Source organism: Ammospiza caudacuta, chromosome 6 (genome assembly GCF_027887145.1).
Source record: "Ammospiza caudacuta isolate bAmmCau1 chromosome 6, bAmmCau1.pri, whole genome shotgun sequence".
NCBI classification, from domain to species: Eukaryota; Metazoa; Chordata; class Aves; order Passeriformes; family Passerellidae; genus Ammospiza; species Ammospiza caudacuta.
The window spans coordinates 39,540,032-39,553,292 of NC_080598.1; the positions used below are offsets into that span (position 1 = coordinate 39,540,032).

The 13,261-nt window shown below is 38.8% G+C and overlaps 1 protein-coding gene across 1 annotated transcript in view; it reads left to right on the top strand.

Moving 5' to 3' along the window:
• Window positions 1-3,205: 3,205 nt before the first annotated feature.
• The window catches only part of AKAP6 (A-kinase anchoring protein 6), a 256,747-nt gene continuing 246,691 nt past the window's right edge, over window positions 3,206-13,261 (top strand). The window contains exon 1 of the mRNA XM_058807155.1: window positions 3,206-3,240. The gene's annotated coding sequence lies outside the window, so the exon portion shown is untranslated. The remainder of the gene's footprint in view (window positions 3,241-13,261) is intronic.

Genomic DNA, 13,261 nt, shown 5'->3' on the forward strand with positions numbered 1-13,261 from the left:
ACTGATTTGTAAGGAATAGGAAGCAATTTAAAAGCTTAAATCTAGAAGATATGTCAGTCCTGGATTGGGTGAGTAAAAAAGATTAATTTTTTCTTTCCTTATTAAAAATAAGAAAAGATCCAGAGAAGCTAGGTCAAGCTATCTTCCTCTAGACCTGCAGATTTAATTAGGAGATTGCAAAGTTTGTGGGTGCTACATTTTGTATTCATAAAGTAGAAATTCCTTTTAGCATCTTGTGGTTGCAGTCCTCCATGTAAAGCCACTATAGTACCATTAGACCTGTGCAACAAATACTTCACACTCAGCATGGGACATTCCTGTTGTAGCTGTCTTGCTCCCAATCTGACATGTGCCTTGGCTCATGAGAAATCACTTTTGGGAAAAATTAACAACAGACTGATATCTAAAAAAATAGCAAACATACAAAAGTCAGGAAAAACATTATAATTTTGTCTTAATTTACATATAATTTGCATGTGTGAATAAACAAACACATACAGCCCATAGTTAGCAATAAGTAGGCAGAAGTCTTTGTAAAAAATGGCCTGATATTTTCCCTATTCTTTCCTGACCTTCCTCCCTCTCCATTCTCCTCTGTGTCCCTGTTAGCTATGCTGCTGCTTCACTCCTGCCAGAGAAGTTTACGTGAAGGTCACATGCAGCCAGCTCTGGAGAGTCTGGAGCAGGAGCCTGGAAAAGGGTGTCTGGTGGGCACTGCCACCCCACCGTGATGGGGCTGGCTCTGCATGTGCTTCCCCAATGTGCCCACCCCACCACTGCCACTTCCCAGTGTTTGGGAACAAAGGACAAGCTCATGGGCATGAGGCAGAGCTCTGGTATCAACTAGATTATGACTCCTGGCTTGCCCTAATGATGGATCTGAATCTCCTCCTTTTCCTAAGAAAAAGAAAAGCTCACTGCCTCTTTTCAACTCCATTTCCATAGCAATAAAGGTAGTGGAAATAATATCAAATAGTAATTAACAAAATAGAAATATTTCCTTTAAGGAGAACTTCAGGTACTCACATTATTTGAATAGAATGGCATGCAGCACACCATAAACTTTGTTAACTTAAATGACATACCTCAGTTTTCATGTCAGTCTAACACAAATGAAGTTTCAATCGTGTTTTCCTCTGCTAAATTGTGAATTACATTCTCAGACACCTAAGGAAGTTTCAAACATTCAAAATTCTAGAGCTATAGCTGTTTTGTGAGTAACTCTTCATTATATATAACTAGACTGGATTTGATAGTAAGTCAGTTTGAAAGCTTTATTTTATTGTTTAGAATGACATAGGATTGGAAGAGAGAAACTGTCAAAAAAGAGATCATGCAAAGTCAAGCCAGCACTAATTAGAAAGTCTATGACATTTCCCAGATTTATGGAGAGACTTTATTTAATTCATTAATGTAGGCACACAGTTTATGGTAATTGAGGCTGAGCCTCATCCCCAATGGGCACAGCTGTGAGCAGCAGGTGAGCAGCACTGACAGCAATGAGCCATGGAGTGCCCAGGGGCACTGACCAACCACCAAAGGGAACAGAGGCACACAGTGCAGTGCATCAACATCAGGGGTATAAAAGGCTGGGCTGAAGAACAAGAAGGGCAGATGCTTGCAGCCTTCTGAAGTGAGATGGTTTTGCTCTGTATGGGTTGAAGCTCTCTGAAGTGTGATGATGCTCTGTGTATTCTGGCTGTCTCCACTGTGGCATGTGCTGTGACACATTAATCAAAAGGTATCAAAGTTTTTTCTTTCTAAGTTGAGTGGTGGCTAAGAGATATTGGGATATTATTATAAGAGATATTATTATTGTTATTACTTCCTATTGTTTCTTTTGAAATCAATAATCAAAATTTTTACTCCCAGGCTGAAGTTTAATGGACTGAAGGGTTTTAGACAGTAACACACGCTTTGGACATTATTGGACATCTTTGGGGAACTGGGGCTTCTTACTTAAAGTTGAGCTTTTGTGTTACTCTGGGTTTCAACATATCAAGGGTATAGGGTCCAGCCTTTTGTGTACTTTCTTTCCTACCATCTAGAAAGGGATTTTCATGGCTAGGGAAAACAGTTTTTGCCAGAAACTTTTCTCATCCAAATAGAACTGGCAAGTAGCCAAATATGTGCTGGTGGTTCTTTAGTTGTGAATTTTAATTTCCAGGCAGCTCCTTTTAGTACTTGTTCACATAACCTTTGCTTCTCTCATTGCTACTCTGAGCAGAGGGTGTGAGCAGGTTCCTGGTGCAGGAGATGATGGCTACAGGCTCAGTCTCCAGCCCCAGGCCTTCACGAGGTTTATGGGGAGGGGCTCTGCTCTGCCAGCCTTCCTGCTCTACCTGGAGGCTGGCAGCAGTGTGGCCCACTGGGCACAGCAGCAGCTTGCCCACAGCTTTCAGAGTCTTCACTCATCTCTCTGTCTGATGGGCACATGAAAGCCAGGCTACTCAGCATGCAGAGGGCAGTGTAGTTTGTCCTACAGTTGAAAAATGATAAGGAGATTTTTACTTGGTTGGCTAGAAACTTCTTTACCCTCTCCTGAATAAAAAGCCAACCCCTTTACATTTTTTTTAAACTCATTGTCATTCATTCAACAGTGTTAAATCTGCTCCTTTTGAAGTATCAAGTGTTTTCCCCTAGCAACAAGATTTTTCTGTAAGTGACAGATTGGGTGTAGGAGCAGGGTGGGGCAGAGTGAAAGTATATATTTCTTAAAATACTGTTCAATAACTACTGCCTTTAGAGCCTTAGTGTTAAAATCATGCTACTGACTGTTTGTTTTAAGTAAGGTTCCCTTAAATGATAACCAAATTTGACTTATAAAATTTGTTCTTAAATTGGTGCATACGATATTAAGTTTTAAATATAGAAATAATTTATAGCTCATACATCTCAATTCTGTATCGCCACGTAGGAATCATTTGTTTAAAATATTCCTTAACAACAGGCATGTACTAACATGGGCTCTGAAATCTGTGGCACCATACTTTAAAAGGCTGTTTGCATTTTGTCTGTTTCTTTAAAGGGCTTCCGTATTGTCTCGGACTCCCCTGGAAATGCAGTAAGGATTCGTATCACATCTCGGTTGCCATAGCAACAGCAGCCTTTCCCATAATGAGCTGCATCATCTGAACTGATGTCACAGCATCATGCAGCAGGTCACACAAGGCACCTCCTAGTATTGCATCTTACAGATGTGCCGTAAACATCAAAAGAGGATGATTTGAACAGGACATGGTAAGTTGCAAAATATTCTGCTGCTCTTAATTGCAGGGTTATTTTTTCCTGTTTTGTAAGGTTTTCCTAATGTAAGTGTGTGGGTTTTGCCTTGTAAAATCATTTTGAAGATGCTGCATGCCTAAGTATTATTTTCAGGCAGACAGGCTAAGACAAAGGCCTACAGAAAATGCATTCAGTCTGAATGTTTAGACTTGCCTTTGCATTTGTGATAATAGCCTGAATATTTGGAGAGAGTATATTTAAATTTCACAATCCAATTAAAGTGGCTACTGTCTGATTTGCTTAAATGGAAAGAATATCTGTTTTCAATTCTAATGCCATAAACATAGCTTGTTCTTTTCCCTGTCTCTTCATTTAAGCATTCTTATTATGTTTAGCTCCTCTTTGAACCTATTTTTTTCTCGGTAGCATTAATATCACCTATTTACTTTCATTGGCCTTCCATGGCATGATAGCACAGAAAATGCTGTGCAAACCGGTGCTGAACAAGCAACTGGAACAGTATTGATTTTAAACATGGTTCAGTACTGTCCTATTTCTACTGGTATTCTTAAAAAAACAAAACATAGATTTAATTGTCAAAAATAACCAAGTATTTTGAAAGGACAGTAGCTTTTAGCTCTTCTACTCTTTCACTTTCTTTGACTCTGTTTTTAAAGCTATAGTATGAATTTAGTGAATTTTTAGAACTATCTTTTACTGGAAAGAAAACAAGCTTTTTTTTTCTGCTGCAACTGCAGTAAAAGGTGTAGCCAAAGATTCAAGCGTTCTGAGAGGGTTTGCTATGAATAAAATAGCAATAATTAAAAAGGTTTTGACCTCTATCTTGGGAAGAAAACACATATCTTTTATATTTAGAAAGCTGGTTAAAATAATGTCTACAGTATTTAGTAGTTCTTTACAATGTCCAGTATTTGTTTATGTTGTATTAAGGTTTTTCTTTTGGAGCCTAGCTTTATTTTGCTTAACTTCAAGTTTATCTTGCTGGATGGTATATAACAACATTATTGTTTGATTTTGCATGTTTGAAATATTGTCTTTCAGCTGCTTGCTATTAGAAGGAAAAGAAAAGACCAGACACATGTCATTTTAATTGATCAATATGTCCACTAGGAATTAGGGAGTGGTCCCTGGCTCTGTTTCTCCCTGTGTAGTTTATACTTCAAAAGTGCAGCAAGAAAAAAGCAATCAGTAATTTTGTAGTGATATCAAAATTTATTGTGGGGTTTGGTCCCTTCTATTTGATAAAATAATAAATGTAGTGAGATCTGACTACTCCTCAGTAGGGGTGTGTGTGATGGTCTTGTCTGGCACAAGCTGGAATAGAGCCCTTATATCTTAATTAGGCAGTCTGTACAGAATCATATCTGCTTTTTTCTGCATGCTCTGGGTACCTCTGTTGGGGTTTTTTCCCCACTGCAAAACACAAAGCAAATGACTGTAAATTCATAATTAGAGTTATGTTTTATTTATTTGTGATACATTTTTACAGTATGAAAGTGGTGGTCTCCTGCACTTGCTGTTCCCATCAGGCAGACTCGGAAGGGATGAGTTAGCAGGAGGATGGGGGCAGGGCAGGACGGCTGATGTCTGCCTAGTGGCAGAATCGGGTGTGAGGGGAGCTGGTGAGCAATGCCCTTAACGTGCAACTTTAGGGATCATACAAGAACAGCCAATGAGACATGGATGTCAGATATTTCTGGTTTTAAATATTATGATTTTAGTATAATCAACAATAATAAATGCATTTTCTTAGATTTTTAAAGTGACTTGATTACAACTAGAATTTCTCAGATCAATGTAAAAACTTAGGGGAAACATACTGGGTGAAAAAGAACACCTTTTGATGGTATTAATGGAGGCATGACCTACTATGAAACCCTCAGTGAAGAATTTTTTTCCCCCTAATAATAAGAATACTGTGATTTTTAATAAGAATGTGATTTTTAAACACTTAACAAGTTCCTGTTACTATCTATTCCTCACACTTCCTACAGCATTGTTTGCCCTGGGAAACACCTGCTAATGATGGAGCTGTGATGGCACTACTTGATTCTTGTTAATCTTAGCTAATTCTGACTCCTGCTGAGTACTTTGATTATAGAATGCTTCCTGTTAATTTTTGTATGGGCCCAAGTGTTGCACTGAGATCTGTATGTGAGGATATGGAATAGTATGGAGTGATGAAGAGAGTCTTACTATGAAGAGCAAGCCTGATTGCCTGAGAGCATGACCAAATGTAGAAACACTAAAGATATCACACAATTTTGATTGTTGTTGGGGCAGATTCACAACTGGTACAAGTGAGACAGCATTTGACAGTGTGAAAATAGTGCTGCTTTCAGCTTTGTTTCACAGCTGGCCTTATACCATTACTGAAGGCAATATGTTTTGTAAATACATGTATTCTTCCCTGAGGTGGCTGCATTTGGGCAGTTACTCTGAAGGCCAGAGTTCTTCTGTGTCTGCAGCATCATACTGACGTGGGGTTGGAGATGGGTGTGTACCAGTGAACTGAAAGGATGTTACTGTGTAATCTTCACTTTGCTCTGAAGGGTTTTATTATATGATCAATTAACTGGTTCTTACATTGCTTAGCACTCAGTGCAGAGAGAAACAGAAGCTTGGTTCTTCCCAAAGCAGCTATAGCAGCTGATGACAAAACCTGACCACAGCAATGGAAGTTGGTACAATTTTAACACTTGGTAGGGTGTTTTTTTTCACCATGCAACAATACAAAGCCTACCTAGAGGGGATCAGAGCATGCCCTCAATGGAAGAAAGTTTTCTTTCTTCTCTAAAGAAGAGTTGAGGGAACCCAGTGCTCTGAGCTTTATCTTTTGTGGGTCACATTACAGTAGCACAGTGAGTGGATGTCCTGTGCCTCCCACCTCTGACAGAATGAAGCTGTGTTGAGAAACTCATCCCTTGAAAGTCCAGTCAAAGGAGATCTCTAGCAGAAGTGCTCAGGCATTGATTAGAATTGATGGCATTTCCAAAATACTGGTGAAGTATTTCCTTCAAAATAATTGAGGAATTGGAAATAATTAGAAAAATTCCCATGCCATCTCCCAGTCTACTTGCACCCTTCCGTTAAAGTCACTGCTGTGTCATGAAAGAAATACTGACAAAATTCTGGGCTTGACTTCCCCCCCCGGTCTCTGCCGAGTACTCATAGCTTCAGGGAGGGGCAGAATGTCTGAAGTTCTGGAGTTGCTTTAAAAAGAAAAAAAAAAAGTGTATTAAAAGATATCATGTTTCTCTCTTGAAATATTATATTTATATTTTGTATTGTAAATATGGCCCATGTTCTATACTGAAATTTCTTTACATTTTGTAATGAGATGATATACTGGTGTTACTGGGATAAAATTAATAATACATGAATGAGAAGATGACATCAAGAAATCATCTTGCAACTAATTTGTCTGAATACTAATATTTCTGTGGACTGGACAGGGTAAAGATGACTTTTGCTTCTCCTCTTCTATAAAAACAAACACTCCTTTTCTGCAGCTAGAATCTACTTTAATGACAGTTGCAAATGTTGCCTCTATAATGAGTTACCCAGACTGGGCCAAGTCTTTCCTGCCACAGGAGGAAGGAATCAATGCAAAAGCTGAGCTGGATGGAGAGCCAAAAGGAGACCAGATTAGTGAGGGAACAGGACGTAAGTGGTTGAAAGTGGCAATGCATGGACATCATATCTGATATCACAGTCATGATCCAGAGTTTTCCTGCAAAGGCAGCTCCCATCTTGGGCTTCTCAGGCTCTCAGATTTTGGCAGAGGGCAAGGCAGGCCTCAGCTGTGTTTCTAACCCTAACAAGCTGTTACTGTAGTCATTTTCTGTTTAGTCAGTGTTTAAAGGCTGCCTGTACCTTGCTTGCTGCACAGGCATGTATCCTGTTTGACCTGTGCTCCTGGACAAAGACCTGTGGAGTATTGTCCTCCTCATATCCAGTCTTATATTTTATATTGTTTGTAGGTTTAAAATTAAAAGTACCTTTCTCTAACTTCATATCCATTAAAAAACCTGCTAAAATTGTGGAATATAAATCCTTCAACTAGTGTGATATGTTCATATTTATATGCATATATAATGTCAGAAGGGTCACCACAGAAATCTCTTTGAGTATCAAAATGTACTTTCCTGAAGCAAAATTTCTCTTATTTTTAACAAGCCTTCAGAAAAGCTTTGCTTCTGAGGAAAAGAGGGAATAAATTAAAAAACAATCCAGATAGCTCTTCCCTTCCTGTTTGGTGCATGAAAGATAGGTTTCAAATATCTGCACTCCTGAGTGCTATGAATCCCAGCAAGGCTGACTCAGCTTTTCATCCCTCCAAGGTCAAAATATTCAGCTCAATGTGCTTGACAATGTCTGGCATTTTCAGAAAGGATGTTTCAAGCCAGGAATGCTCTGTGTGAACTCTCAGTTCTCATGGCATGTGTCAGATGCAGGCTTGCCCTGGCAGACTCGGCCAAAATGCTGCTGCCTCCTGCTTGTCCAGTGTTCAGTCCTGGTGGCGGGCAAGGAGGGATTTTCCCTCAGCTGTGTCAAGAATGTCTTCTAAGGTGCCTAAAAATGGAGATAGCTTGTAAATATATAGCATGTCCTGCAGCCTGAGGGATAATCTTTGTGTCCTGAGGAGAGTATCAGCCTCAAAGTTAAGGGTGGAGAATGAGCACTGTAAATTGCATCGACATTTCCCTGCCTTGGCCAGCCCAGTGGCTTCTGGAACTGCTAAGAGCACTGAGGGCCAGCAGCTGGCTCTGGAAGACTCACTGCTCTGTAGAGAGGCTCTGAGAAGGGGAAGATCCTTGGGACAGCGGGCACAGAATTACTGACCCCCAGCACTGCTGCTGCCCCACATCCAGCTGCTTTCTCAGAGGCCCGAAGTATGCCAAGCATTTAGCTGGACTCTGCATTCTCTCTGTGGCAAAGAGGTCTTTCAAGTGCTGGTGAATTCAATGAGGAAATAGCTCTATAAAATACTGTTCTCAGCCTCTGTGGTACCGTGTCTTATGGGAGCTGACACACTTAGAAAGATGGGCTTTGTTAGCATGAGGTTGTGCTAAAGAACTCCCAGCATTGGACTGAGGAAGCACCCAGCTGCTGTGATTAGTTCTGCTTTCAGTCTTTCTGTATATCTATTACTTTTGTATATGATTTTTGTCTTTCAAGAGCTGCCCTGTAGTGATTCTCTTGTTAGTCCAATGTTGTCACAGTTTCAGAATTAGGGTGCAGACATGTGCTGTCAGATATTAATGTCAATTTTTTGCTGGCTGGGCGTGTGGATAAAATAAAGAAGACTAGTATCTGAATCCAAGTTTGTTTGTTCTCTGTGTAATTTTTGCAGCATTTTTCCTCTGGTCTGAAAGCTTGTAGCTGAATCTACTTCAGTCTTAAAATGCATCCTGTGTGTCCTCCATAAGTCCTCCTTGCAGGTTATCTTAGACTTGTATTTGTTTTCAGCTCCTCTCAATTCCATCATTTATTGACTTCTTTTGTCTTACTTTCTCCTTCCAGCTTGCTGTTTCTGAATTGTATAACTGTAATTGCTCTCTTCTACAAAGTTGTCATTCTTTTCTTATTTAAACACTTTGGAAAAATCTTGCCTTTCTTCTGGACAGTTTCTGTGGGACTCCAGGGTTATTACTACGTTTTAAATCAATAAAATTCAGATCTCTCTACTGGAGCTTGGATAGAACTCTTACAGTGCTAGGGGTTGTAATGATTTGCCTGAGAAACAGGCAAGTCTTTTCTGACTTGTTTGCCTTGATTTTCAGCTTAACTTGAGGTGAATAATTTTTTTCCCTTGCTTTTCTTAAATATTTCCTTATAAGAGTTAAGTAATGTGCACAAGTTTCTTGGAAACCCTCTGGCAGACCTGGGAGAAAAAGCTGTTTTTCCTGTTGCTTGTGTAGAACTTAAAAAAAATTTCTCTTTTATCTGCCTGTCTTTGTATTTTCCTGTTTGTGCTTCTGACTTTTTTCTTGGTTGGTTGTTTTTTAATGGTCATGGTTTTATTGGATAAAGCTGAGCATTTAGTGGAGATCCATCATGAACTTCCAAGGGATTTAAGGCAAAAAATGTTTGTTACCTGCTATAAACTAGGCTGCAAATTAACACAAGAAGCATGGAACATTCTAGTTTTCAAAAGAGGAGTATCTGCTTATCATAGTGTTTTAGAGAAACTGAGTGTATTGATTAAAATAAAAAAAAAGCTGCACCTTTATGCAACATAATATACAACAAAAAGGAAAGAGTTCTGTGCACTCCTTGGTTAAAAAAAAACACAGCACAACAAAATCCCACATTTATTTTGAAAGTTTTAGACTAGCATTTCCTTTATTGGCTGGGCAAGTGCTCCTCCTTTGTTTAACAGATTGCTGTGACGGAATATTCTCTGCCAAGATATTTGATACAACAAAACATGTCTGCATAACAGGAAAAAAAAACCAACAATGTACCTACCAACTGAAATGTTATGCTCATGAGGTAGAAAATTGGGAAGTAAGGACAGAAAGGACAGATGCCTTTTTTGCATTACATAGTACAACATTAGATGTTGGTAACTGAGTTCACCAAGAAATGCTGTTGAACAGTCAATTGTATTACATTTTTATATCTATATATATGGTTTTGAAGGGTCTTTATTTGAGAGGCAGATAGAACATGTACAATGAACATAAACCAAAAAGAAAAGAGGCTGATATTATCAAGTTTGAGGGCTGTATAAAATTGTTGTTCAGCTGATATTGCAAAATGAGCCTTAAAGAAACTTAAACAAAATACTAGTTAATGTTGAAAAAATCTAATGAAAAACTTTTCTTGATGCTTAATTTTTGTCCTGAAAAGCTGTACTTCAGAGCTGAGTGCTATTGATGGAATAACTATAGTCTATTGAGAATGTTTTCAAATAAGGACATCTTTCAAAGCTGTTGCATGAAGCTACTCCACGGTACTTACAGTTTTCAAGTGTGTTAGATCATGTTTATCTTTTCCTGCTGAAGAGGCTGATTCCCTGGCCAAGGCTGTACTAGCTAGTGTATGTCCTTCCTGTACTTTAAGCTTCACTGCTAGTCTCCTAAAACATGTCATTTTTTTAGAATAATAAATCAGATTTAGATCGCTAAAAACCCCTCCCCTTCAAGCTCATAGCTTCAGCTAGAACAGGCTGCTATCTGTCACATTTCAGCATGTCTACTCTGTTGCTAAGGCAATGACACAGCAGATATGCAAGTTGCCATTTTAAGGGTCAGCTATTAAAATCTGCAGAGTCTATTCTATAGATCCCTAATATGCCATCTAGTCTTATTCCTTCTCAAAATTTCATCCTAGTATCTTACTCGGTCATTAACAGCAGCAAGAAGTTTTTTCATGTTAATATGCACAGATAACCTTTGAAAATAATTAGGGGATTTTGGGTTTTATTGTATCTGTAGAAGGTGGAATCTAAATATACTCTGTGCATGATGTAAAAACAGTGTATCAGCAATAATGGTGCTAACTCTTTCAGAAGAAAAGAATTTTAACCCCTGAAGTGCTTTGCACCTGTATGCAATGCAGTAGCTTTTTGAAGAAAACTTTTAAATAAATGTAGAGGCTTGATTTTGTATTTCTGTGAATTACACTGAAAACTTCTAAATTATTCTTTCTGCTCTGCTTTGTTAGGTCACTTTGAATTGGATTGGAAGTTCAGTTTTATTTGCTGGTCCCACCTACTTGATCCCTTTTCTTTGCTGTAATTTATAAAGTCACTTTCATCCAGAGAGATTAATCTCCCTCAGATGTCTCTTGTCCCTGTTCTTGTTAGGCAATACAGAGAATTGTTTGCCAGCACCTTGAGGGCTTGAATGGTGAATTCTACAAAACACTGGTACTTAAATAGTTTGAGAAAAGAGCTTAGGTATTCCACCTCCTGTGCTTGTCATGAAAATGTACTGAAACTAGTACAAGAAACTCCTGGGTTTAAATGTTAGTGTAATAGGATAGATAATAAAAGCTGGTCAGAGAAGTGATAAGCTATAAGAAAGGTAGTGAGTGGCCTGTGACACTTGAACCAAGGAGACTGGAAACTGCTTCTGGCTCTGATACTGAATGTGCCCCTTTCATATTGGCTCTGTACCTGTGCCCCTTGATCATCCCTGTGGAATGGACATAATGTCAGTGATTCCCTTTGCAAACCACTGTGTGTTTGTGCCAGGTGACACCACTGCCAGTTTAACTTTACACACAGAGACACACATACAGGCAAGGGGCACACACCAGAGAGAATGGTGCAAGGGAACAGGCCTGAATGGAAGAGATGTGGGTGCTGGAAAATGCCATGTTAACCCTAAAGCAAGGAAAGTAGCTTTGGGGATTTTTGGTCTTAGGTAAAAGATTGCACAGCAGAACATTTACAAAATATATCAAAAACTCAGTGGTTTTGGCAGCACAAATTTACATTTTTAAGTAGTGTATGCTCAGCTGTGTTGAGTCTGCTGAATTGAAAATGTCAGCTGAATTCTACAATGAAGTTTAAAATGACCAGGCAAATATCTGTACTGGCTGAGTCAAAGTGATTTCCATACAGACAGAGAGGCAGCACCTCTGTGAAGCTGGATGCAACATGTGCATGCCATTCTACTTAAAAAGAAATTACTGGTTTTTGTGAAAGGGGGACCTGCCTGCTTTTGCGTGATCTCCAAGGGTTCCTTTCCAAAATTAGAGATTGATAAGAATTATTCTACAAGATGCTGTCTTTTCAATTATTGCAGACACATCAAAACACCAGTTGTTGATCTTCACGAAACTTTATTGCCTAGGTTTTGTTCAGAGAGCACACAAACCAAACCAGCTATTGACAGAAGGATATGCATTAAAATGAGATATAAGATACATGATGGGACCAACATCTGCTCTGAATTAGGCAGTCCCCTGGGTTGTGGAGATATTGCTCTTTCCAGTCTAATAAATATTCATTTTTTAAACCAGAATAGCTGTGTCAAGTTAGCTAAGGGTGAATATTTTCAATTAATGTGCCAACAGCTCAGGGAAGAGGAACATAGCAAGAAAGGCACTTTATGACTGATAAAGAGTAAAAGTAGACCTCAAAATAATCTCCATTATTTTCTGACTCGCAATATAATTTAAAATCCACTTCAGTTTTGTCTTAGTCCTGTATACTGACATGTAACTCTGATTCCTATATTCATATTTTGAATTTTTAAAAATTAAATCTAGGGATGTATTTAGTATGTAAATTAAACAAGCTAGTCTGCTAAACCCAGCCCCTAAAACTACTGCTAGACATGTGAACTCCAACAGCATGTTTTATTGAACTTTATTGAATGGTTTAGAAATTGAATTGTGCATTTCCCTGTGTTTTTACTGGCTGTTAATTGTTGATGGATCCTTTTAATCTACGTGGTTTTAACTAGCCCTTAATAAATTCAGACTATGGACATCCATTACTTAAGCAAAAGTATGAAGATAAAATAACATTTTTTTATATTTGTCAGGTGCTTTCATTGGTATGGGAGAACCACAGGGAAAGCAGAGGTTATAGAGAACCTGAACAAACCTTCAGCCTGTGAAATGATATTTCCCCCAGCTAGATCCAGCCTGAAAATTATACAGTCTGAAAGTGAAATTTGATACCACTTGGAGCTAGGAAAAATGCCAGCTTGGCAAGGCTCATAGGTTTTTTTTTTTAGCAATATTTTCCTAGACTGGAGGCGGCCTCAGGGATTATAATTAGCCTGTCTTGGACTGATTAGTGTTGGGTACTTGAAGATCCTTGATCAGCAGAATAACACATCCTGACAGCCCAGTGGAAGAAAGTCCAGCATTTGACTTCTCCCTGCAGGCAGCTGAGAAAAGAATCTTTGGGTAGAATAAATCCCTTTATGAGAAAAATGGTGGATGTAGTGAATACTCAGATGTGGTTATCTCCTGGGCCAGGATGCACAGTGATGTGTTCCAGCCTTTCAAATAATTTTACTGAAAGTGAGGAGAAGAAAATCTGTGA